The 27,263-nt window shown below is 53.0% G+C and overlaps 1 protein-coding gene across 2 annotated transcripts in view; it reads right to left on the reverse strand.

Annotated features, from left to right (window-relative positions):
- The window catches only part of GNAO1 (G protein subunit alpha o1), a 115,959-nt gene that overhangs the window by 42,653 nt on the left and 46,043 nt on the right, over positions 1-27,263 (reverse strand). The window lies entirely within an intron of this gene.

The following is a 27,263-nucleotide window of genomic DNA, read 5'->3' on the forward strand; positions in this document are numbered from 1 at the left end:
GAGCGCGGCCTGCGGAGCCCCGGGCCGCCCTTCTGATCCGGGAGCGGAATTACCGAGCCGATGCAGTGGGACCATCGGGTCTGAAGGAAAAATCTACCCGAATTACTCAAAATTAATCTGAACAAACAGAATCGTGGGACAGAAAGGCAGTCTTTCTACAGTCCCTACACACGAGAGCAAAGGCAGTCAACAGGTGTGGGGGATACTTGAAAACGCTTAGCACGGGAGGGCACGCACGAGGCCCTCCATCAACGTTAGCTATTCGTGTTTTTGAGCAAAGCTCGGGGTCTTACCCACTCAGGAGTGTAGGGCTTCCTCTCTGTGCTTAGCGCTTCACACGCACCATCTCATTTAAGATTCAAAACAATCCTAGGAGGTCGAAACTGTGATTTCCCACGGACAGGGGAGGAAACGGAGGCTCAGAGAGGGTAAGCCACCCACCCGAGGTCACACAGCTGCAGTCGAGGCCCTGCCTGTGACCACCAGGCCGACCGACGCTGACCGGCAGGGCTGCTGCTTCCGCCCTGGGTGCCTAGCTCCAGGTGCCCTGAGAGCCCAGAACTTCACACACAAAGTGAGGGTCGGAACACTGCCTACAGCGCCAGCCCGAGGAGAGTGAGGCAAGGCCAGGAGGTATCTGGTTTGAGGCTGGAGAAACAGCCCGGGTCTGAGTCTAAAGGAGACGAGGCCAGGCTTGGGGGAGCAGGAGGGAGGCCACATGGGCACCTCAGTCGAAGCCAGTAGCATTGTCCCCTGCACGGTTGATTGACAGGGTGCAACATCATGTCCCAGAGACATCATCTGAGCCACTGGATCCAGCCATGCCTGAAGCTAACCATGATGGAAGCCAGATAATCCCTCCTTGTTTTTGCATAAGCTAATAACAGGGCTTGAGTTTGTCACTTACAACCAATAGCGTCTGAAGCATGTTCTGCACCTGGAGGACAACCTTCGTCAGGTCATCTCTGAGTAGACTTGTTTATGAATCTTCCGTCTGCCACCAGCCGTCAACCCTTGGACTTCAGATAATCACACCTCAGTTTCCCCCTTTCCATGCCACCTGGCACAGGGCTGGCCCTGGACAGGACTCATAACGACAGGCGCCAGGAGTGCACAGATGCACAAAACCGCCCTCTCCAAGGAGCTCACTGAAGGAGGCCGAGGTGTGTGTGTGTGTGTGTGTGTGTGTGTGTGTGTGTGTGTACGTGTGCATGCCAGGGCGGGAACCCACCGGTGTTCTATGCCTGCAGAGCCCGGGCAGCGAAGGGAAGCCAAGCTTGATTCCCACCTGAAACTCAGGGGCTCTGAGAGGGGTTCCAAGCCACCAAACCAGAAGAAATACGGGGAGCGAGCAAAGGCTGACTCTGCGGGCCTGAGTGTCCGGCTTTGGGTTCGCGCTGCCAGCTGGACTCTGGAAACCTGGCAGCGCAATGGGGAGATCTCAAGTGGGGATGGGGAGAGAGGGAGAGCGGCACCAGCCCCCACCCCCGAGAGGGTCGGAGCTCTCTGGGAAGAGGCAACCGAGGAGGGACCCCTGGCCTCCCTCACCTGGGCTCCCCTCTGCTGTCTGGGGCCCCTGGGGCGGGGGGCAGGGCTGGGGCTCCCTCTGCTCTCTGCTTCCCCTCCATCCAGGGCTGCGCTCAGCCGCAGTGAGGCTCCCCAGACACAGCGGCCTTATATGGTCCCAGAGCCACAGGCTCGGCAGCTGGAAGGGACCTTGGAGGGTCATCTGGCCCAGCAGCCATTCTCTAACCACAGATGCCTATGAGAATGTGACGAGTGCAGCCCACACACAGTTTTGCCCCCAATTTCTGGTGGTTCAAGACTCACAGACCCTCAGCTGCTGGGACACGCCGTTTCCCACTCCACCTCCCGGCTGGCTCAGCGCCCCTCCTCTGCTTCCCTTCCTCAGCACCCTGTCCCCAGCACCCTGTCCTCAGCACCCTGTCCCCGGCACGGGGCTGGCTCCATCCTCCACCACAATCCCGTTAAGGATCTAGGTAAAGGGGGTGTCTCTGGAGACAGACTCGAGCTGTGTGACCAGGCCTAAATGAACGGGGTGCTGGGAGGGTGGCGGGGGGCAGAGCGTGTCCACGTTTCAGACGACTGGCTGGGCAGAGGTAAGATGTGTGTGTTTTGCAAAGTGATCCTGGTGGGACCTGGATTTCTGATTTCTCAGCGTTCCCAGGGAGCAGAGGTACTGAGACCTGGAGGCCAGGATGGGAGGGGAGGAGCTTTGCTCTCCTCTGGGCATAAAGGCCGTCCCCCTGACGGCTAGGGCGGGAGCTAGCCTTAAGGCTACTGCCTCCTTCAATCCCCTCCTCCTCTCTGTGTGCCACACAGCCGACTGCTGAGGGTCAGGTAGACTTCCTAGAGCACCCAGAGACAGCGGTGAACAGGTCAGACACGGCCCCAGCCTTCAAAGGACTCATGCGCCAGTAGGGGAAGATAGGAAAAAAAGAAATAAACAAACAAATAATGATAGCGTAATAACCACACAAAGGGTAGTTAACGATGGATGGGGGGCAGAGTTAGGAGCCAGGAAAGGAGGTGACATGTAAGGCTGAGGCCTGAATGATGAGGAGGAGCGGACCTTGCATTTATGTGAGGAAGAGCACTGGGGGCAGAGAGGACAGCAAGTGCAAAGGTCCTGGGGCACCTTGTGTTAGAGGAAGGAGGAGGAGCCAGTGGGGGTGGAGCAGGGGGAGTGGGGGAAAGACCAGTGAGGGCAGCAGAGACCCAATCGCATAGGGCTACGCACCACTTATATATTTTTTTCTTAACACACATTAAAACAGTCACCTATTAAAATAGAACAACGCCCATCTGTGTATTTTTCCAAACCATCTTGACTTCCACCGTGGTTCTGCTCCAAGTGTGGATCCGTTTAAAAGGAAGCCCCCCTCCTCTTTCCCTGACTTCTCCAGGGCTGATGGAGGCCTGTTCTGGGAACACTCCTGGGTTCCAACCCACACAGCTGAGCAAAAAAGCAGCAAAGAAAACCCGCCATCCGGCAGCCATCGTCCCACCGCCCGCAGGGAGGCACCGTCCAACGTGTTGGTGTAGATGGCAGTCCTTCCACCTGGGAGCCCACATGTGCATTGTTTCTCCGGAAACGGAACCCCACTGCGTGGCCCCGTGTCGCCCAGCAGTCGTCACTGGCTGCCTCGAGGCCCATCGTCTGAACGGGCCCCGAGTCACTTCCCCAAACCCCTGCCCGTGGACAGTGCTTGTGGATGGAGCTCTTCCCAGCTTCAAGCAGCTGCTGGGGAGGCTGCCGGACCGTCAGCCCGTTTCTCCTAATGAAGACAGAGAGCTGTACGCCCGGACGGAACAAGCCAGGGGCAGGGCGGGCCCTGGCCTTGCGGGCTGGGCTTGAGTGATGCGTGCGCACACAGGATCTCTCGGCGACTTGGAAAGGACCCAAGCAAAAACCCAGCTCCTTCACTCTGGGTGAAAGTGTATGGTTAAGAGAAAACATGATCTAAAACATAAATGAGACGCGCCCTCCTTAGTAATTAATGCTCTATTTAAAACATGAGAGTCTAATATTAGAACCACAGAGACGACAAGGGACTGTAAAATAATGGTCCGAGGCGGGCCACTCCCGAGGGGAAGGGCTGCTACCAAACAAGAGACCAGTCCTGGGGACAGTGACTTGCAGAAATCTGTTCTAAAGATGCCGTTTTTAATAAGGGGTAACGCGGGCCAGAAGCAAGACGCCAGCTGCCAACTGTCACCAGACGGAGCCAGGGGCCAGGCCGGGACGCGGGGTTCCAGGACTGGGCCGCTGCTGCTGTTATCTGGGGAACAGCGTGGCCCCTGCCCTTTCCCGAAACTCTCGGCGCTGGTGGTAGGGGTGGGGGTGGGAGTGCGTGCCAGCTCCCATCCCACGTGTGTGTGCGTGTGCGGTTGCACGTCCGCGCGTACGTGTGTGCATGCGTGTGCGTATGTTGTGCGTGTGTGCATGTGTGTGTGCATGTGTGTGCGCGTGTGTTATGTGCATGTGCCGCTCTGAGAGCTGCCTTCTAAGCTCTGTGCCCTTTTCCCTGGCCTCAATCCTGGGATTCCGGCTTCGGATGACAGAGATCCTTGGCCTTGGAGGCGGAAGACTCAGGTTCTTATGCCATTTGGCCACCAACAAGCATCACACCCCCAGGTGAAGTGGGCAGGAGAAGGCCCCAGAGAGCGGGCTCTGGCCAGCCCTCCTCTGGTCAGCATCGAGGCCCTCGGCCTGGGCTCCCCCTCGGTGTTACCGGAAATCCTTCGAGGCAGCTCGGCCAGCTTCCCCAGAGGAGCCCCTTGACCCCCCAATCCACCCTCAGCTTCCAGGTGCTGGCCCTGCCCCTGCCCCTGCCCGTGTTTTCAGGTGACACTGCCACTTTCCGTGGTGGCTTACACCCCCACTTCATCGCTCCCGAGGCCTGGGGGTCTGGTCTGGGTTCTTCCCGTGATCAGTGGGCATGAGCATGGATGTCACTGGACCTCCGTGGTCGCTTCCTGTGCGCGCTGCCCCAGCCTCTCGGACAGGCCGCATGTCGGCTTTGGGCCTGGGTTGTATCAACTCCCTGTTGTCACCCTGTTTTGCTCAGGTTAACCAAGCTCCAGGGTCATGTCCGTCTTTGCCAAATGTTGTCTTTTTGGGATATAGCAGCTCACAAAACATGGGACAAATAATTAGAGGTGCTCTCGGTGGACCAAACATTGAGATGCGCCCAGCCAGTTGCAGCTTAGTGGTGGAGTGTCGACCTATGACCCGGGAGGTCACGGTTTGATTCCCGGTCAGGGCACAGGACTGGCTTGTGGCTTGATTCCCAGTGTGGGGCGTGTAGGAGGCAGCTGATCAATAATTCTCTCTTATCATTGATGTTCCTATTTTTCTCTCCGTCTCCCTTCCTCTTTTTTAAAAAAATATTTTTATTGATTTCAGAGAGGAAGAGAGAGGGTGAGAGAGATAGAAACATCAATGATCAGAGAGAATCATTGATCGGCTGCCTCCTGCACATCCCCTACTGGGGATTAAGCCTGAAACCTGGGCATGTGCTCCTGGCCGGAATAGAACCTGGGACCCTTCAGACCACAGGCTGAAGCTCTATCTACTGAGCCAAATCAGCTAGGGCTCCCTTCCTCTTTGAAATCAATTTAAAAAATATACTAAAAAATATAAGTATTAGGTTTTCAAAGATTTCTTAGGAGGAAAGAAAAAAGGTTGAGACGCTGTGAAATGAGGACCTGTACACCTCACTGAGCTCAAGCTGTGCTCACCTGTCACCTCCTCAGACCACTCTAACTCCAAGAGGTCCCTTGCCTCTGTCATCCCGTCTTTACCCTGCCTTATCTCCCTTTATAACATCTACCATCACCTGATATATATATATATATTTACTGCTACGGTGCCCACTTCCCCATATGTCCAGAGTTCCAGGAGGGCAGGGACCTCGTCTGTCTCATTCACTGACCACAGCCCCTGAGCAGTGCCCGGCGCACAGGGAGTGGCCAGTGAGTGTTGGCTGATGGCTGAATCAAGCAGGCGACTGCTCAGCTGGAAAACGACGGTACATTGTGGGCCGGGCGGAACATACATCTCTCCCCGACCCACCACCGTCCCACTCACCCGCGGTGGACTCTCCTGCCTCCACCGTGGGTACTCAGTGGCTTCCCTCGGGGCCCAGGACCTGTGCCCCTTCCCCAGCGATACGAACTAGAATCACCCCTCACTCGCGGGCATGGGTCACCCCCTTGAACCCTCAGGCTGGTTCTCACGGGTTTTCTCAGGGTCAGGACACACAGCCGCTGTACGTTGCCCATTCCACACTCCCTTCTGGGAAAATCCAAAAGCCGTTCTTTGAAACCCAACTGTCAAGTTCACCGGTGACGTCGCAGAGATGACAGAGCGCGTTAGGGCTCCCTAGCCCTTTTCCCGACGCCTATGCAGAGACCCGAGTGTTCATTAAACGCAGCGAAGGCCCAGGAGTGAGGCGAATTGGTTCAATGTTGATGTGACTGCCTCAATCTAAGTGCCGTTCCTGCCTTCCCATCTGCCAGATCAGGGCAGCCGCGGACTGCCCACTCGCCTTCCGCTGACATAATGAAGTGAAGCATTCCTATTAGGGCAGTGGTTCTCAACCTCCTGGCCCTTTAAATACAGCTCCTCATGTTGTGACCCAACCATAAAATCATTTTCGTGGCTACTTCATCACTGTCACGTTGCTACTGTGATGAATCGTCATGTAAATATCGGATATGCAGGATGGTCTTAGGCGACCCCTGTGAAAGGGTCGTTCGACCGCCAAAGGGGTCGCGACCCACAGGTTGAGAACCGCTGTATCAGGGCATTATGTCTAATACACGAACAGCACCACACGTCAGGGGGCAGCTTGTTACTGTGTTTTGCGGAGAACACACCAGCAAGGCTGCAGCTCATCCTGATCGATCCTGGGGAAGAAGCCCCCCTGCCTTCCTGCCTACCGTGTTTGTTCATTATTTACAATCCCTGCTCCCTCGCCCCTGCATGCGTCCTCGTGAACACAGGAAAGAGAGAAAAGGCCGCGAGGGCCCGCTGTCTCAGGCAGAGGGCTCGCAGGCCAGACCCTCACACCCCGAGCCACCAACCACGTCCCCTTTCTGACGCCTGTGGACAGGTGCAAAGGCTCTGCCAGTCAGGCGGACCAGGTGGGACTCTGACAGTCCGTGGGCGGGCTCCTGCCTGGGCTCCTGCGGGCCCCCTCACCGCTCACCGCACAATACGCCTAGGTGTGGGGGTGAGCTTCGTACACGGCGAAGGAGGGCTGGAGTGGACACCCGCTGTTTCTGCTGGCCCAGCTTCTCTTCTCCCTTCCCTTGGAGAGCCACCCTTCCTCCCACTTTGGGGACTCTCTCCCTCCGTAGCCTCAGTTCCAGGGCTGAGCCCCTGACCCACACCTGGATCCAGCCATGCCTGAAGCTGCTTTACCTCTAGGCTACTCGGTTACATGAGCCCGCGTGCTTCCTTTTGTGCTTCGGTTACTCCCACGCCGAGGCACGTTGCCGTCCTTAGCAACCAGGAGTTCTGATGACGGCAGAGGCAACGCACAGTCCTCGCGAGTCTGTTTGGGAGGATGGCGGCAGGGCACTGGCCTAGCCACGTGGCCTTGCCGAGCTGAAAGGGGGTATCTGGTTACCGCATACCTTCTGAGGGCCCTGAGGGTTACAGCCCTGCGGGTGGGGGGGGGGTGAGGGGGGGAGAGCTTCGGCTCCAACCCCACTTTACAGTGGCCAAGTCGGCCTGGGGGGGGGTGCATTTTCTCTTAACGGCATTCCAGGGACCAGCAGCTCCCAAAGTACTGTCCGCTGCCCCTAATCCTCAAAAAACACCAAACCAAACCAAAACAAAAATCCACACAAAGAAACACCAGACCAACCCCGAGAACGTCACTGCCCGCGCTGCTCTTCTGGATCACAGACACAGGCATCCTGGAAGAGGCTCTCGGTTTCCCCCCTCCTGTTCTTGTTAAACCAGGGCTTGTTTTTCTGCTTCTCAGCACGTGATTGGGCGGGAAAGGACACTAACATGCCACCACCGACCGCCAGAGACCAAGGGGCATGAAAGAGCCCCCGGTTCCCCGGCCAGACCACTTGGCACGCACGCACACGCAGTGGACGCAGTGGACGGCTTGGAGACCTGCCCCGGGTGGTGGGCCGTCCTGGGTGAGTGTTTGTTCCGAAACACAGGGGCAAACAAAAAGCACGCTTCTCAGCTCCCCGCGGAGGAGCGTTCAAGGCCAAAGGTACAGGCCACCGACACGGGCTCCTTGGGGGGATCACACTTCTCACACCCTCCGGGGGGGGACGCTTGTGGAAAAGTCTGCCAAAAGCAAGTCTGAATCCACGTTCCTCTCCAGGGTCACTCACGTCCCCCCCCCCCCCCCCCCACCAAACGGCAGGGGTCCGTTGCCACGTCCATTTCCACTGGACAAACAGGGCCACGTGCGCACGCAGGCGGCCCCCGAAGCTCTGGGCACCCCGTGAGCCGCATTCTTCTGGCTCCTCCTGCGTCATCCCTTTGTTAGGTCTTTGAAAGCGAGCGAGAGAGAATTCCAGGCGAGGGCATGGCCTGCCAGACCGAGAGAGCTACCGTCACAGAGACACACAGCAACCCCCGCCCAGCCAGCCCTCCCTCCCGCATGGGCCCAGGAAGGGTGCCAGTCCGTGTGGTGGATGGAAATAGCCCCGCCGTGGCCTCCCGGGTTCCCCACCCCGGCCTTTCTCAGGCAGATGGAGGCTCCTCATTAATAACCACGATGCCATGGTCATGGCCCAAGAAAAGAGTCCGTAAACACCACTTTGTGGCTCCCGCATCGATTGCCCTTTCTAGGGATGCTGGGTGGGCAGTGTTCTGCCCGAGGCCAGAGGCATCCACTCGGGCTGCAGGGGGAGCAGACCCAGCTGTGCCACTCTCGGTCTATTTTTGCTATCACTGGGGTTGGCATGCAGGGATCGGGGCTCAGCGGATGGCTTGGAGCATAAGCAGTGCCCGAGCTCTCACTGAGGCCTGAGCCTCTGCTGAGAAGGAGAAGGAGGAGGAGGAGGAGGAGGAGGAGGAGGAGGAGGAGGAGGAAGAGGAGGAGGAGGAGGAGGAGGAGGAGGAGGAGGAGGAGGAGGAGGAGGAGGAGGAGGCCTGCTCTGGTCCGGCGGCTGCAGCTGAGGGATTCTGAACGACCAAGCCTGAGCCTGGCTCTCACTGGGGACAAGCCGTCCAAGGAGGACGGGCCTCTCAGTCCGCCATCCTGAGATCTGCCACTTGGTCAGGCCTCCTCCTGAGGGATGCAGGGTCAAGACCAGAGGCAAATGCACGCTGCCTGGCCCAAACCCTCACCCAGCACACTGCTCTGCACCCCTGTCGTGGGGCTGGGGCAGAATAGTTACGGCCACAGGGGCAGCTCCGTGCTAAGGTCTCCGTGGATATTCATATGCTGAATCCTCCGGACCACCCTTGAACTCACCTTCCAGCATCCGGCCTTAGTAAAGCCATGTAAGTGTGCGTGCGAGCGTCATGGTAAAGAGGAGGAAGCTGGCGAACAGGGACTTCCCGAGCTTTCCTGAGGCTACTCGGCAAGAAAACGCAGATATTCCCCAGAGTCCACGCTCCTGCGCCCTCTACGGACAGCCCTCGGACCACAGTCTCCAAGGAACGCTGGTGGCCGCGAGCATGTTCGGAGGAAGGAGATCAGGCCGGCAAGGCACAGAACCCCTGACCAATTGGCCAGGAGGGGAGAGACATTCTCATAGTAAGAAGGGGTACCAACAACCCGGAGGTTGCTCTTGCCACGCTGGGCTCTTCAATGGAGACTCATATTCCTCTTTAAACACCTTCCCAGCTCTACCCAGTGGACAGAGCGTCGGCTCATGGACCGAAGGGTCCCGGGTTCTATTCCGGTCAATGGCACATACTTCGGTTGCAGGCTCAATCCCGGGGCCCTGGTCAGGGCGTGTACGGGAGGCAACCGATCGATATTACATCCATATTTCTCTCTCTCTGTCTCCCTATCCCCTTCCACTCTCTCTTTAAAAAAAAAAAAAATCAATGGAAAAATATCCTTGGGTGAGGATCAATAAACAAACAAAAACACCTTTCCAGCGTCATAGCTTAATCCTCACCCAATGAACTCGCTGCCCTGCCCTGCCCGGCCCTTCTGCGGACCATTCACAGCACCGTGTGGGCTCTCCCCCTCTCCCTGCGTCTCAGCTCGCTCACTGGGTGGAAACCCCTTTGCAGGTAGAATCCAGCTCAGATTCCCGCGCAGAAGGCCAGACACATGTTGCCGAAGGAGCGGACCACGAACGAATGGATGGAGTCTGTCCTGGGAGACCCTGACTCTGCCATGTGTCCCCACCACGGAAGATTTCCGCTTACCGTCACCATAGCCGACTGCTGGACACCTGTCCTAAGTCATTTCTGCACACACTGCGCTTTACGCTCCAACGTGCATGTGGATCAGGATGGCCTCGCCACGGGGCGGCTCGGGACCAGGGAAGAGGGTGGGAGGGGGTAGAGAACACACACAATTTTTTTCGGCGTCCGAGGTGGACACAAACTGAGCTCCCAAGAGTGACGTTCAACTCAACAACTAAGCGCACCCCCTACTAAGCGCAAGGCCAGGCCTTGGCTTCCTGGGTGTGGAACTGTAGGTCGTGCACCCGACAAGGAGGCAGCATCCCGGCGTGTGCGGCTAGCGGTGCGCTCGGTCCAATTTCGGTTCCAGCAACTGAGGGGCCTTCTCGCAGGTGCTGCCCGTGGCCTGGGAAGCCAGGCTGGCCTCCTGCACAGCCCCAGCGGGGACTTGCTGACTCACACGGATCACAAAGCACCCTGGCGCTCTTCGGCTGGCCGTGCAAGAATGCGTCAGCAAGCATCCTGCCTGTACCGCTGCCGGTCCAGGCCTATTACCATACCCTGAGCTCAGATAACGGACCCTCTGAAGCCAGGCATGTACCTGGCTGCGCTCCCCACAATCAACACGGCTCTGTGTACCGGAGTGACCTTGACCGCCATGTGTACGTCAACGTGAGAAGCACCGACCGGGCTCTGGAGGCTAGAGGTGCCAGGGGCAACCCTGGCCAGCTTCAGACTGAAACCTCGCCAGAGCAGCCCCTAAACCAGTGGTTCTCAACCTTCTGGCCCTTTAAATACAGTTCCTCATGTGGTAACCCAACCATAAAATTATTTTCGTTGCTACTGTTATGAATCGTAATGTAAATATCTGATATGCAGGATGGTCTTAGGCGGCCCCTGTGAAGGGGTCATTTGACCGCCAAAGGGGTCGCGACCCACAGGTTGAGAACCGCTGCCCTAAACCCTTACTTCTCTGAACGGAGATGACAGAACTCCCCCCCGCCCCCCGCCTCCGTGCCCACAGCACCAGCACCCCTTAATCCTGTGATGGGGAGGGGCTGCCTGGAGGCTGTGAGTATGGCAGGGCCAATGTGTGGGAGTCTCTCACACCAGCCCACAGGGAAGCTACGGGGACACGGCGCCGGGTCTCCCAGGGTGGCACGTCCCAGGACTTCAGGAATATCAACCCGGCCACTCACGTTCCTGAACAAAATCAAGGGGAGAAGGCTGGGCGAGGCCATTCGCAGTCCGGCCGGCTGCCTCCTGTGCTGCAGACGTGGCGAGGGGCTCCCTCCGCTGGCTGGTGTGCCACTGCCCGGAACGGTGACAAATCCCCACCACGCCCTTTAGCTCTGATGAGCATTTTCGCAGATGGTATTTGAACAATAAGCACAGCTCCCAGGGATTAAACATTAACTTTGTACCAGGCATTTATGTCTGTGTTCCCATCGAATATTTGCAACGCGTCTCGGGGGCAAGTAACACACGTACCCCCCTTTACGGAGAAGCGCACTATGACATGGGAGGTCAGCATCTGCGTGGTCTAGGTCTCTGAGCCGGAAGCAGCAGGACCGGGGACCGAAGCAGGGTCCCCTCCATCCCCTCCGTCCTAGGAGCCCTGGGACCAGCCCCGTTTTACAGGAATGGGGGATGCATGAGAACCGTAGCGAGGGGTGGCCCACTGTCCCAGGGCAGGGGCCGCCAACCGGCCATCGGCAGCTGGACTGGGGCCAGAGAAAGCTGTGTTTTGTTTGGCTTCTTGTGGTCTTGAGTTTTTGGTTTAGTTTTTTGTTTTTTTTTTAAATGGGAGCCAATGTTTATAGTCCAGGAGAATTCTCACAAACAGATACTGATCTCCTGGAAAAAAAAAATTGGACATTCTCGGTGGATGCTGCGGACAGGGCCAATGGTCTCTAGTGACCCACAGGCCCCTGCAATCCACAGCCCTCGGCCTACTGCCTGCCGGCTCTGTGGGCACTGTGACCCCTTCAGAGAGCCGGCTGCTGGCACGTTCCTAGAATAAGCTGGTAGAAAAGAAGAGTGCTATAAACTAATGGCAGATTTTTTCTTTTTCTTTTTCTTTTTTGGTTACTCTAATAAATACCGGCAACCAGGAATTTGACAGGTTCTGTGAATCTGGAATATTCAGTGTGAACCACACTCAAGTCTGTGTAATGGGTCCAACTTGCTTCCATCTTTTCTTGCAGCCTCAGGGGAAGATCTCTCCCCCCCCCCCCCGCCCCCCGTGCCCTGCCCCCAGGATCCGACAGGTTGCACGGCCAAGCAGAAGGCTCTGCACAGCTGGGAACTTGGCCACAGTCCATGTTTGCACTTAAGTGCTGCTCGGTCAGACACATGGAACACTAATGACAGTCACGTGGCTCCGGCTGCCGAGAAGTGGCCCAGAAGTGATGGGAAGCAAGGCTCTTGAGCGAGCCATTCAGAGGCACTCGGCCAACGAGTGGGAAAGGGTCCTGCGCATGATGGCAACGGGGGAGGACTCCAACCTCGACACAGTGGAGAGCCCCGGGCTCAGACCTGGGGCCGCCTCCTCCACACCCCCTTCCATGCACACCAGGCACTGCAGACTACACAGGCCCCTCCCCCGACTGCTGGTCTCCCTCCCGTCTTTCTCCCGTCAGCCTCCCCGCCCGCTAAAGGCACATACCAAACACTGTGAGCATGATACCTGCGCGAGCGTTCTCTCTCTCTCTCTCATTTTGCTAAAAGGGAGATTTTTAAGTGTTAAAAGAGGTGTCAGAGGCATAGTAACACCAAACTCAAGGCTTTGGATTTGTCATCATCAGAAGAACTGAGAGAGAGCTGGGAAAAGAACGCTCCCACTATGGGATTCAACGTTGCTGAACGCTGTGTCCTTGTTACTACTGCAAGTCATCTTGGGGGACAGGGACAGTGATCGGCCCACACTGCGAGGGACCTTGGAGCATACGCTTCTGGAATCTAATCCAGTGTTTAATCGGATTCAAGCAGACAAAAGAGTGGAGGGGGTTTTAGGGGCCAGGGGTGTTAGGGTCTCTGGGTGTCAGTCATAGCGACAGCCTGCCCAGAGGAAGGGAAGGGTAGGGCGTTACCAGTACAGCTGACCCACTGGCAACTGAGAATGGGAATGACAGGGAAGAGCAACCAGAGAGAGAGAGAGAGGACCTTCTTTAATCTACCTGCCCACCCTGAATCAGAATTGCTGAGCCTTTGGGCAGATGGGGGTACATGGGGGAGATTTGGCTGAAACACTGGTGTGGGGATCTTCCCCTCTGACTTGGAGACCAGCAGAGCGAGAATCAAAAGCTGCAGATACTGAGCAGAGCCTGGCCAGGAGAGACATGTGGCCCCCAGAGGGGAGTCTGAAACTGGCGTTGCCTGACTGGCCTAGGTCTCCCTGGACCCCAGGAAGCCAAGTGTAGCTGAACAAGTGGGCTGCACTCCCCCTGCCCCTGCAGCTGAAGGAGAACAGAGTCCAGGGAGAAAGGGAGCAGGCTGGGGGCTCACCTACCGCAATGCCACTGGCCCGGAAGGAGGAGGCAGCCCTAGGTCTGCCAGCCCCACTCCACAGGGAAGGCCGGCACTCTGGACTCCGCACCAGAGGACCAACAAGGAACAGTATGCTTCAGGAACACGCACCCAGCAGAAGATCAGTCAGAACAACCCAGGCACACGCCTGGCGAAGTAGAGCTGCTCCAGGAGACAGAGGACAAGCCCACCAGAGAATCACACGGGCCCTGAAGCAGTTCAGACAGAGAGGAAAGGCTCTCTGCATATTTAAGACAAAGTCTTCCCAACTACAGCAGGTGCGTCTCTGCTGAGATGTGAATTAGTGGCCTGGAAGATCAAATGAAAAGATTATCTCCAAAGATGGCAAGAGACACAATTCATGAGGGAGAAGGAAAAAGACATGGAGGACAGATCCAGGGAGATCTAGCTTGAGAATCTGGGGTATTTTAGAAGGAGGAAAAGGAACGGATGGAGGAGAGCCAGTTGTCGAATACACACAGAAGACCCGAGTCCATGAATTGAAAGGAAGGACGAATAAGGACTCTGAAAATAGGAGGGACATACTACAAGAAAAATTCCAACCACACCCCAACGCTAAAAATATTAAACCATCCTAACAAAATCAATGAGTAGAAGAGGAAGGGTACAAACATCGGAAGCAGGAGACTTGGGGATGATTCTAAAGGTCTCCTCCCAGGGAATGGGGGAAAGCAGGAGGAAATGGAGCCGATTGGAGGGAGAAATAGTTATTCCATGTTATCTTGTTTTCAAGTAGTAGTGGAATAATATGTATTTGATTATGAATTAAGGGGGAAAGAATGTAACCTTTAATAAGATGGAAAAGTAAGAACTTCCAAATTGGCATGGGAAAAAAAAGAAATGCAAAGCAACTACATCAAACCAGCATAAACAAGAGGAAAGAAAAATACGAAAATAGCACTGGAAGGAAATTAAAAACATACCATCAGATGGAAGAAATGAAATCAAGTATGACAGTCAGTAGACCAAGTTTCTCACTAAAAAACAGAAGCTGTCGGATTGGGTTAAAAAATCGAAACAAAAACCCAAACCCAGGTACATGATGCTTATACGAAAAGTAATTAAAATAAAGTGTAGAAATGTCGGAAATGAACGCATAGGCAAATAGATACCAGGCAAATGCAAACAGAAGGGAAGCAGGAGTGTCAAAATTAATTAGGTAAGGGGAAATTTTACTTGAAAAATAGTGCAGAGGATAAATAAAGATATTATTAGCGATAAAAGGAACACTTTATGAAGAAGTTAAAAACATCAGACGCCTGTAAACAAAAGCATGTACAGAGGAGATAAAATTTTAGTGTGGAATTTCAAAAGTGTCTATTTCAGAAATGGATGGCTACTGTAAGCAAAAATGAATGAAGATAACAGAAAATGAATAAGATCATTTGAGTTATGAGAAATATGCAGGGCCTTACATTCCTTGAATACAGAATGGACTAGTTTAGGAACCTGGATCATTTGCAAAAAATGGATCACATATTGGGTCACCGAGATAAACCTTAACAAATTTTACGAAGGAAAGCTTTTATAGACTGCAATCTCTGATCACAAATAATGAAATTAGAAATTTAAAAACGTGAGAAGAAAAATATTCACTTAGCAATGAAGAAACCCACCCTAGATAAATCCAGATTAAAGAGGAAATTAAAGAAATCCAATGACCTGGATGCAGCTAAGGAGAGCATGTCATACCAATTCCCACGGGACAGAGCAAAAGTCATGCTCTGGGGAAACTTAAAGCCTCTACGATTAAAGAAGAAATACAGAAAAATAAAGAAACTTGGCCTTCTTAAGAAATTACCAAAAGAATGAGCCCAAACAAAAGAAACTACAATTATAAATCAGTAAGTTGAAAGCTGGAATAAGATTAAATACAGTAGAATAGTGGCGAGTATAAATACATACACTGAAAATAAGTAAAATAAAGCCTTGAAGAGATGAAGAGAAAAAGCAAATACACAAAGATCAGAAATGAGAAAGGAGCCCCAACCACAGCTTCCGAAGAGGAAAAACAAAATCATCAAGAACCCCGCAAGCCGCCCCATGACATAAGCCTAAAAGTCTGATGATTACACAGCCAAATATAAATTACTAACATTGAGCCAAGAAGAAGAATGTTTGAATAGACAAATTACCATGGGAAAATTGGGAAGGGGACCAAAGATCTACTCCTGAAAATGGCACTAGGTATTTAATGCCAGACGGATCCAGTGAATTTTACCCGACCTTTAAATGATAAGTAATTCCAACATTATTTCAAAGATTCTACGTTATGCTAGAAGATGGAGAGTTCCCCAATGAGTTCTAGGAAGCCACCATCACTTTAATTACTAAACTGTGAAGAAGAATGCACAAGAAAGAAAACTACTAAACTATTCTTATTTATTAAAATTCATGCAAACTTATTTTTTAAAATTATCAAATTGAATCTAGGCAAGTATTAAAAGAACACATGTTACAACTAAACCTGTTCATTCTAGGCAAGTAAACTCAGTTCAACAGCATTAACCATGACAACCACCAAGATGTCATGGATAACGCCATATGGTCACATCAATAGATGCTAAAAAGGTAGTTGGTAAAATTTAGGTCATTCTCAATTAAGAAACAGAAATAGAAGCTAATTACATATACAAAATAAAAAGTATTTACCAAAACCCAATAGTAAATATGATTATAAATAGTGAAAAAAATCAAGAACTAGATAATCACCATTATTATCTATCATGGTTTACTACTACTAATGAAGTAAAGCAAAAGACGATATCAATGTTGTAAAACAAGAGCTAAAATAACTTTTTTGATGATATTGGGGTATCCAGAAAACATGAGACTATTATTTAAAAAAGTCTACTACAATTAAAAAGAGAATTGGTAAGGAGACTGGATACATGATAAATATTAAAAAATTAATAGCTTTTTTTTTCCATAGTAACAATTAAGAAAAAGGAAATAAAGAAAATAGCCCATTCTCAATAGTGAGGAAATTATAAATATCTATGAATAAATTATATAGGAAACTTACAGAATCTCCACAAAGAAAACTACAAAAAAATCTTACTGCCCATTAGTTCCATTCCTAGGTAATGTATACACACGTTTCCCAAAGGAAATTCAAGAATGTTCCCTAGCAGCGCTATCGGTAATAGTTCAAGGCCAGAAATCATCCCCTTCAGTTGCAGAAGAAATAGAGCTGTGGTTAGTCACATAATGGAATAATGTACAGCAATGGGAAGAAACAACTCAACCACACGCACCAATACAGATAAACCTGAGTGTTAAGTCAAAGACAAAAACCAAAAGAGCATGATTCCATTTATGTAAAATATAAAAACAGGCCAATCTGATCTGTGCTTCTGGAAGTCCAGGGAGCGGTTTCCGAGGTGGGGGTAATGATAAAGAGAGGGTGCTGGCCAGGTTTCACATCTTGACTCGGGTGTTAAGCACCTGGGTGTGTTCACTTTGTGAAAATTCATCAGGCTGTACAGTAGGATATGTATATATTTTTAAAACGTATGTTTATTGATTTCAGAGAAGAAGGGAGAGGGAGAGAGAGAGAGAAACATCAATGATGAGAGAGAATCATTGATCGGCTGCCTCCTGCGCGCTCCCTACTGGGGATCGAGCCCACAGCCCGGGCATGCGCCCTTGACTGGAACCGAACCTGGGACCCTTCAGTCCGCAGGCCGATGCTCTACCCACTGAGCCAAACCAGCTGGGCAAGATATGTGTCTTTTTAATAGGTATGTTTTACTTAAAAGAAAATACATTTTTACTAAAGGCTGTAAAAGCAGATTTGAAGAAGAGATGTATGTTCTTGAATGAGAGCACTGGCCATTACAAAAAATTCCCCTCTGTATATTGGAACTTGATATAAATTTTCGTTAGAATTTCAACAAGGTTTGGGGTTTGAATTTTTTGGAGGTTATGTTTATTTTTTTTTAATGGGACGCTCAGTCCTAGGAAGACTTGACATCCCCCTCCCCCTCCCAGCCTGGGAAGGAGGCAGAGGTTCAATGCTGGCTCCTTCATCCCACTCTGCCACCCACACCTCCCCCAGCTCTGCTTCCAAACACGCCAGGAGCATGCAGCCCATTAGGCCACAGCCCGGTTTCGAAGACCTCCATGTCAAGGCCACACCTCCTAGAGGAGCTCAGCGGGGTACCCCATAGCTCAGCGTTGAAGCTGGCAGGTGCTCCCACGAAGTGCCTGCCAACACCAGATGTCTGAAAAGAGTGGTCCCTGGACTATAAGGGACATTTTCGCTCCTCACACTCACCACTGGCTTTCTTTACAGGCTCTCAAACAACTCAGCACGGCCTTATGGTTGTCTTACTGGTCGTCGCACATACCCTGTTAAGGAGGAAGGATAGCTATCCCCCTCCCCATCTTCCCGGGGAAAACGCAGAGGTTTGGAAAGGTAACGGGACTTGCTCAAGGTCACAAGCTGGCCGGGCGCCAGGCTGGGGCTCCAACGCGGTCTTCTGACTCCACAGCCCAGGCTCCTGCCTGCTAATCTCTGTGATAAGACGAGTCACACGCTGCTGCGGGTGGGAGGAGGAATGGTGGGGTGATGGGCCCTGGCACCAGACCCAGGGTCCTTGAGGGAGCCTTCCTGGGAGAGCTGGCCAGAACCTGGGCCAGGCTAGAGGGCCTGGAGGGGGTGGTATCGTTCCCTGCTCGAACACTGGGCTCCAGCGGTGGCTGCTGCTGGTGCTATCTCCTTAGACACTCAAAGGTCAGGAGAGAGCGACTCCCCAGCTGAGAGCTCTGGACCAGGAGGTAAGAATGCGGGCCCATCACCCCTAATCTCTCTGTAGCCTCAGAATCCAGCTCCAGCAGGCACCTCCCCGGGGTGACTTGGGCTCCACCTGCCAGAAGGGCCCTGTGAGCTGGGGCGGGGGGCAGGCCAGTGCACCCCAAGGTAGCAGGGCATCTCTCCTCTATGAAGACAGGCCCCCCCACCCCCAATTCACAGTGGGACTGGGCTGGGCCAGGGGGAACGGTGTCCGCTTGAGTATTCCTGGGGATGGTGTGTGGATGAGGTGTTCCTAGTCTGAGAACTCAGTGAGGACGTGAATCCTCAGAGGGCTGGTACCCACAGCAACAGTCCCAAGTCCCTGAGGAGGACGCTGGCCTCGGATGCAGGAGGGAAGGATGCAGGAGGGAAGGATGCAGGAGGGAAGGATGCAGGAGGGAAGAGCCAACGGCCTCCCCACGTGAACACACTGAGGAACCACCTGGGCTGACACCATGCTTACGGACACCATCCCCTTTCATCCTCACTCCTCTAGGAAGGTACCATGACTCTCCCCACACCACAGAGGGCAAGTGGAGGCCAAGAGAGATGAACCCACCTGCTCAAGGCTGCACAGGGAGTGGGTGGCGGAGCAGGCCTCTGCTAGACCCCGAAGCCTGTGCTCTTTACCAAGGCGCTGGCGGCCCTGCTCTCTGCAGCCGAACGCCCCGCCAAGCCAGCCAGTACGATGCAGGGCCCTGCTTCCCAGCCCTCGTCTCACAGGGTCCTGCCGGCAGCCTGGCGTCTGGGGCACCAGCTGGGGGACTCAGAGCTCCAGGAAGTAGGTTCACAGAGGCTGCCCCACCCAGGCCGGCATTTGCTCTGCCAGCCAGAGACTGGCAACCAAAGGGGACAGAGTACAGCACCTAGAGCTCACCTTGGACCTTCATGTATGTTCTCAGTAAACCATACACCCAAGTTCCTGAACCGATCAGCTCGTTGGACACGCCCTCTCCTTCTCTGAGCGGCCGTACTTTGAGGGTGGAGGACAATTTCTAGTCTCCCTGTAATTTCTGCCCGTTGCTCCTTCTGCAGGGAACGAATCTAACTGATTGCCCTCACAACAAGGCCTCAGAGAATAGGAGACAGTAGCTGGCATCTTCTGGCTCAAAGCCTTCTGGTTCTGTGTGGCCTCCAGAAAAAGTACTTATTTATTTATTTATTTTTTAGAATGTTTTTTTCTTTTAAATTGTGACACTGGTCGATCTGTTATTTAATCAATTATTTATTTATTTAATATATTTTATTGATTTTTTACAGAGAGGAAGGGAGAGAGATAGAGAGTTAGAAACATCGATGAGAGAGAAACATCAATCAGCTGCCTCCTGCACACCCCCTATTGGGGATGCGCCCGCAACCCAGGTACATGCCCTTGACCGGAATCGAACCTGGGACCCCTCAGCCCGCAAGCCGACGCTCTATCCACTGAGCCAAACCGGTTTCGGCTAGAAAAAGTACTTATAAACTCCCAGAAATCGAACGGGCTGCTTTAGACGCCGAGACAACGGCAGCCTGGCTGATGGGCGAGTTCAGGATGAGATCCCACTAGGTACCAAAGTGACTCCTCCAGGGAAAAGCTCACCTTGTGCCAACCTTGGGAGCAGCCGGATTCTGCGCCAGCCTCTGCAGGACCACCAGCTGAGGATGGCTTGCGTGTTGGCAAGGGGAGGCGGGGCGTGGGAGCGTGAGGAGCCTCCCCTACAGGCAAGCTCTTCCCCATAAAGGAGGCTGCTGGGAAAACCCACCGTGCACTTGACCACCTGGGGTTCTCTATTACCATCCTCCTTCCTAGGACCCACCTGAGCACAAGGGGGAAATGTTTGCTGACTATTTTGCCGACGCTAATGAACTGCTATTAAAACATGCCCTTGAGCTTAATGACGCCCTGTATTTTACCGTTTACATATCACCCGCCCTCAAGTGATGGTAGCTCCTTCAGCTGACTCTTCAACTTGGTTCCACTGACGAAGTTTTAGGAACGTCTCCTGCTAATAAGCACGCTGATTCCCAGCCGGCCATGACTGTAACGGGCAATGCTCCTGGCAGAGTCGCCTACAGCACCGGGCGCGGGGGTCACAAGACCTGGTTCAAAAGCCACGCCTGCTATTGCCTACTGGGATGTCCCTGACCCTCATCAGTAAAATGGGATCATTCCCATCCAGCCACCTTACTATGAGGATTAAGCGAGTTGTCTGTGACAGCCTGTAAGACACACCCTGGGAATGTTGAAACAAAACACATTAGCTATTTCTTGGACTTGGAGGTAGCATCTCAGATGGGATAGCTGTGGATGGGATGACCTCCTATCCTCTTACCTTTTCCCAGTTTCAGGAGTTTGGGGGGCCACCCCACCCAGACGCTTGGCCATTGTCATCAGGTGGGGTCTGAGCTGCTGTAGTGAGGAGCCAGCTCGGGTCTGAGACTGGCAGAGAGACAAGACAGAAAGGCTTGGGGTCCCCGATGGCGTCCTGGGGCAGCCTCGGCATTGCTTAATGTCCAGACTTCTTGACATGTGAGCTAATCACTTCCTATATGGTGTAGCTCATTTGGAGTTGGGTTTTCTGTGACTTGCAGCAAACAGCCCCCTGACTGATACGAAAGCTCCGTTCCCTCTCCTCTCCTCCTGGGAACTTCCGCAGACGATGCCAGGCCATAGGGACACCATCCCGCCACAATGCTGCCCCCCTCCCTGCCCCCGACATGCTCACTGGGTTCTCCGTCACCTCCGGGAAAAAGACAGCCTTCATTCTAGGAGAGGACTGAGGAGATGTGGAGGCTGCATTTAGGTTGAGCAGGAAGGAGTGTTGTGATAGTGACGGCCATGAACGTGGGAGAAGGCAGATGTAGCTTCATGTGTCCAAATGACAGTCCTGACTTGGCTGCTCAAGCCTGTCCTTCCCGTGTTCTGTCTCAGTGAGCAAGTCACCCTCGACTCCTCTCTTTCTCTTACCCTCCCATTCAACAGGAAAGCAAATCCCGTTGGCCTTCCTGACCATTCTGCCGCCCCTCTACATCACTACTGTCCTGGTCCAGACCACTACAGTCTCTCCCTTGAATAATTCCAACAGTCCCCTAACCATCTCCCGGCCTCTAATCCTTGTCCCCGGACTGTTCACCTCAGTGAGATCACTACTTTCCCAGGGCTCCCACTGCACCCCGAATACAAGCCCAAGTCCCAAGCCCAGCCTCAACCATGGCCCAGACATGCGACTGCAGCCACGCAAGCCTCCGTCGGATCCTTAAGCACATCAAAAAGTGCTCCCGCCGCGGGGCCTCTGGACTTTGCATTTGCTGTTCCCTCCGCTGGAACACGCTTCCCTCACTTCCATCCGTCTTTTGAGTCCCTGCTGAAGTTCACGTTGGAGGGCATGTCTCCGACAGTCACCATAAAACAGCAGCTCCCTCTACCCCTCCTGCTCTGCTTTAGTTTGCTTCATGCCTCCCTGCCCCTGAGAAGTTATTTTCCTAGGCAGGGGTGGGCAAACGTAGGCTTACAGTTGTGAGTACACGAAGCACAGAGTTTATTCTTGTATTATTATTCACGGATTATTCTTGTGTTATTTTCCATACGAACAACTTTTGTACTTTGGTGTCTGCTTCCCCATCCCGGGGAGAGCTGGGGCTCCGTCTTATTCACCGCTGCACCTCGCGGCTCCAGGCTCAGGGCAGCACGTACTAAATACTCCTCCAGCAGACAAACTCTTTCGGTGCCTCCCCCTCCCCCCACTGCCCACACACACACACACACATACACACACACACACACACACACACACACACACACACACACCGAACAGGGCTTTGCACATGGTGGGTGCTCACAAAACTTGCCCGTTAGATCTCATGTTTGTAATAGGATCCCATCGCACTTTAACGAAAGTTTCTTTGCTACACGTGGGCAAGGATGGGAGAGTAGCACAGAGAGAGAGAGAGAGAGAAATAGCAGTTAAGGCGGGGGGGGGGGGGCAGTTTCTATCTGTTCATTTTGCTAAGCTTTGTTGCAAGGGTTAGCACACTTAAAAGGCGTAAATATGTTATACTATTAAACACTGTTTCAAAGGCCTATTCCCGTCTTTCTTAGCGTGGTCGTTTAAAGCCAAGCCGTTGGTGTTTTGTCAAAGGTAGCAACAAGGGAACCGAGCAGACAAAATCTCCCTCAACATCCCTTGTCCCCCAAGACACCCACGGAGATGTCACGCACAGCCTTCTGGGAACTGTGAGCTTGACCGGTCTGTGAGAGAACGGACATCCAAGACCAGAAGTGCCTTGTCTTTACATATTTAATTTGCAGCTCCAAGTAGCATTACATGAGGGTTATTTACCAGGAAGTACTATAGTTTAATCAGTTCCTTTTTTGTCTTAGAAAGCAATAAGTCCAATCCTCTATGGACAAATAGCTTGGGAAAACTGCTTGCAAATATTCGTTCCTCCAGCCAGTATTGATAAAGAATCAGTCACGTTCCTGCCCCAGGAGTCCCTGTCTCCTTAAGGGAGACAATTGGGTGCTTATTTTTACAGGATTTTAGGGAAGAAGATGTGACTCAGGTTTTGGGGGCGGACCGTTCAAGCTGCTCTGATTCAGCTATTTATTGAGCATCTGTGATGTGCACGTGAATCCAAGCAGGCCCCGTGAATCCAAAGACACGGGGCTGCCCACCAGAAGCTTATAATCCAGCCTGTGAGATGAGATCTGGGACAAACAACCTTAACCCACAGCAGAAGGATGCCAGCTGTGCCGCCAGAGAAGAGAACAACTAGCCCCGTGCTACAGGAGTGAGGGGAGGAGGGAGCACAGCTGACTGGAGAGGCAGGGGCTCCGGGAGAGCCATGCACCTCGCGGCCTAGGAGAGGTGGGTGTGACAGGCAGAGAGTGGGACGTGCAGGTTGGGGTTATTCCAGGTGAAGGAAACCATGCGCCCTGAGGGAGGGAGACGGCAGAGCTCAGGGGCCAGGCGGTTCTGTTCCGCTCCAATGGCCGGACCAAGTCCATGTGCTCTGGGCAGTGCAGCCGTGTGTGTGTGTGTGTGTGTGTGTGTGTGTGTGTGTGTGTGTGTGTCCGTGACTGAGGGGAGCTGAGCTGGGCAAAGGCTGCTCCAGCAGGCATGTGGAGAATGCATTAGACAGAGGAGAGAAGAGGAAAGATGGCCAGTTAACGGGTCTGCTGCTCAGAGAGGCAGGCCGGAGAGGAAATTGAGCTTGTCAAGGCGGCGGGCATTTTGTTATGAATGCCTTCGTTATGGGGTGGGGCCATAACGTTAGTAACAAAGAAACAGAATTTCAGGAGGATGAGGCCCAGAAGCCAGGATTTTAAAAAGATTCCCAGGTGATTCTAATGTGCGGCCAAGGTTGAGAACCACTGCCTTAGACCGATGTCACCTAGTCTGCTACAGGTGCGAACTCCTACACACTGAAAAGGCCTGTCTGATTAGTGAGCACACATAAATTCAACCTTCACTCCGTAAAGTCTTTTGGAAAAGGCTGGTGTCCAAAAGAGAGATGACAGGTTTGCCCCCAGGAAAAGGGCTGCAGGAAAGGAAAGGAGGGGCGAGCGGGGAGAAAGGACAGCAGCCAACTGGCCACAGACAGACTGCTGTGGTGGAGAGGGTGTGTGAGGGAGGGTCCGAGGTACAGAAAACAAGGCGCACAGTAGGGCTCTGGAGGGACATAGGAGCTGGGAGCTGTTCCCTAAGGAAGATCCTGGGCAGAGGAAAAGGACTTTGGTTCATGAACACTCTAACTCCCCTGCCTTTCTTTTGGCCCCAGCTAGGAAGTTTCTTTTTTAAAACATATATTTTTATTGATTTCAGAGAGGAAGGGAGAGGGAGAGAGAGAAACATCCATGATGAGAGAGAATCATTGATCGGCTGCCTCCTGCACGCCCCACACTGGGGATGGAGCCCGCAACCCGGGCATGTGCCCTGACCAGGAATCGAACCGTGACCTCCTGGTTCATAGGTCGACGCTCAATCACTGAGCCACGCCAGCTGGGTGGGAAAGTTTGTTAAAGCTGAATATAGCCAGGAGACACCGAACTGGCCCACCCAGTGTGCACAGCACCTTCCGGTCACGGGCAGTGGCAGCCCCCAGGGACACCCGCCACAGGGTCCTTGCTTCTGTGTGCAGGGCTCCGAGGTCCGGATGGTGACCTGGCGTGTTCCCACGAACACAGACAGCCTACAGAAGAGGTTTCCTCACGGGCGCCCTTGTGATTGCAGCTGGCAGACTTCAGCAGGGGTTTTCCGTAACATGACCCTGGAAGAAAGCTTAACAAGGGTGTCGGGAGGCCTGGGGCCGGCAAGGCCTGAGCAGGCGCGTGGAAAGGAGAGGCTGATGGAGCTAAAGGAGTTCATCACCACCTAACCAGTAGTATTACATGAAATGTTGAAGGGTATTCTTTAAGAAGAGGAAGAAGAGAAGAAAAAAAAAGATAAAAAATGAATAATACAACGGCAATAAATATGTATCTACCAACAATTGAATCTAAAAATCAAAGTGAATGAACAAGAAGCCTATGAACAAAATAAACTGGTGAATAAAATAGAATTCAGAGGCATGGAAACATGGAACAGACTGACGAATCTCAGAGGGAAGCGGGGACGGGGGACAGAAAGAGATTAACCGAAGATCTTACCTATGGAAATAGACAGGAGGGTGGCGAAGGCCTAGGGCAGGGTGGGAACCGGTGGAGGGGAAAAGGGAGATATCTGTAATACTCTTAACAATAAAGATTTAAAATAAATTTAAGAAAAGAAGAAAAAAAAGAGAGTCTGGGTGTTAGGGCCATATTGGGGGTCACCCACGAGTCCCTTTCAGCCACCCAGGCCGGGATATCCCCGAGGGAGTAGCCCAAGGAGTGGGTAGGCTGTGAGGAAAGAAGGCTGACTCTGTCCCCAACTCTCCCAGGAACCCTGCAGAGCTCTCAGCTGGCAGGAAGCAGGGCACAGTCATTAAGGAATGTGCCCTGGACTGGGTAAGACCTGGGTGTGAATCCTAATGCCTCTGACACGCCCAGTCTAACTTACACACCTCTCATTAGTCTCTCTCTGAAAATGCCTGTATCGCCCAGCCGGCATGGCTTAGGGGTTGAGCGTCGACCTATGAACCAGGAGGTCAGGGTTCGATTCCCAGTCAGGGCACATGCCCAGGTTGTGGGCTCGATCCCCAGTCGGGGGCGTGCAGGAGGCAGCCAATCAATGATCCTCTCTCATCATTGATCTTTCTCTCTCTCTTCCTCTCCCTTCCTCTCTGGAGTAAATAAAAAAATATTTTTTTAAAAATGCCTGCAGCATTCACATGTTATAATAAGATTCACTGTGTGTTTGTTTCTTGTCCCTCTCCTCCATACAACCTTTAAGCTCCATGAGGGCAGAGACCATGTTTGCGTTGCTCATCACTTCATGCCCCGGGCAGGACCCGGCCCCCGGAAGCACCCACTAATTTGCTAAGTGAATGGATGAACCCGGGAGCAAGTGACTTGACCTCCAGGCCTCACTGGGTGTTGCTGGGGCATGCGGTGCCCTCCGCACAGTGTGTGGCCATCGCAGCACTGGAAGCACCTAACGCTGTGCATTCGGGTCCCCAGAAAAGCAAGGGGCTTGGCCTGGCTCTCCAGGTGTCAGGGCAGAAAGCAGCTGACCGTCCGGTTTACCAGCCCCATCATTTTGCAGACAGGAAACCCAGCACAGAGAGGAGGTGGGGGTGGTTTACCCTGGGGATCTTCAAAGAATGCCTCTACCTACCCTCCCCCTTGAGCTCTCAGCTCCAGCCTCCAAACTTGGTAGTGCTGGTGCCTCCCCTGTAATGTTTTTTTTACTCCCAGGGGGCCATGTTTTGACAGAGAAAGTACATCGTATCAGTTCCCAAATCTTACTGACTCCTTAGGGGCCAGCTCAAATGCTATCTTCCGCAGAAAACGTCCCCTGGGCCTCCCGCACCCAACAATCGCTCCCTCTCTTCAAGTCCCCAGCCCTCCACGTGGCGCAAGTATTCCCCGCCTCTGCATCGGGGTGACCAGTGCACCTACCTACGGAAGATTTGCCTTCTTAGGCTCACCCGTCAGCTCCTTCTGGGTCAGGAGTACCCCAACTTCTTTCATACTTTGCAACTACCTAGGGCAATGCCCGCTGCGTTCAGGAGTCAATGCATGAGTCAGTGAGCAAGATTTTCTGGCGGCCCCAGAGCACCCACTTGGCCCCCCCTTTAACTGGCCAGGGCCATGAACTCTTCTACAATAGACCCGAGCGACACCCCGGCCAACAGAATCAAAGGGAACATCAAGGCTGTGATTCCAAGACAAATCCATACAAACTCAATTTAGCAGCTGCACAGAGGAAAAGGAGCACTCACCAATTTCTACGAATGGAGAAATGACCCTGACTATCACACCAGCGGCAAGAGCCTACCCGAGGCCACGCCTCCTGGACCCACAGCGGTAGATGAGGCATCTCTAGTGAAAGGCTTTCCTCATCTATAAGATAAATAAACGTTGTTTGAGGGATGTCTTCCTGGCTCAGAGGTCCTAAGACTCTAGTGTAGGTTGACCCTGAAGGCACTATTTTACCCAATGGAAAATGTTAGAGTGCAACATGTTTTGAAAATTAGTTGTCTGAGATACCAGTGGTAGAGTAGACCTCAGAGCAGCCCATACCTGGCTTATTTTCAGAGCTCTCCAGGCATCACGGGGGCTAGTGCTAGAGACCTGGATGACGTGGTGGCTCAGAGCACCGAGGAGCCTGCCCATTTTCCTAACAGCACGGAGCTGGACCAGCCTGGCTGTGGTGGCCGGCCCCCTACCCACTGCCCTCCTTGGTTCCAGCCTTCCACAGGGAACTCCTGGGTGGTGATGAAAGCCTCCTTAGCCGGGATCTGAGTGAGCAGAGGAAGCCAGGAGCCCAGGAAAGGGAGGGTCTCACGGGACCCAAATGACCTTGGAGAATCATCATCTGACAAAGAGGTGGAATCCCCCAAACCTGCATTTGGCCTCCCCCAACCCCCCAAGTGGCCACAGAACACAGGCGATGCAGGCTTGCTCCGCTCCACAGCACT

The sequence above is a fragment of the Myotis daubentonii genome, chromosome 15 (genome assembly GCF_963259705.1).
Source record: "Myotis daubentonii chromosome 15, mMyoDau2.1, whole genome shotgun sequence".
In the NCBI taxonomy this organism is placed as follows: domain Eukaryota; kingdom Metazoa; phylum Chordata; class Mammalia; order Chiroptera; family Vespertilionidae; genus Myotis; species Myotis daubentonii.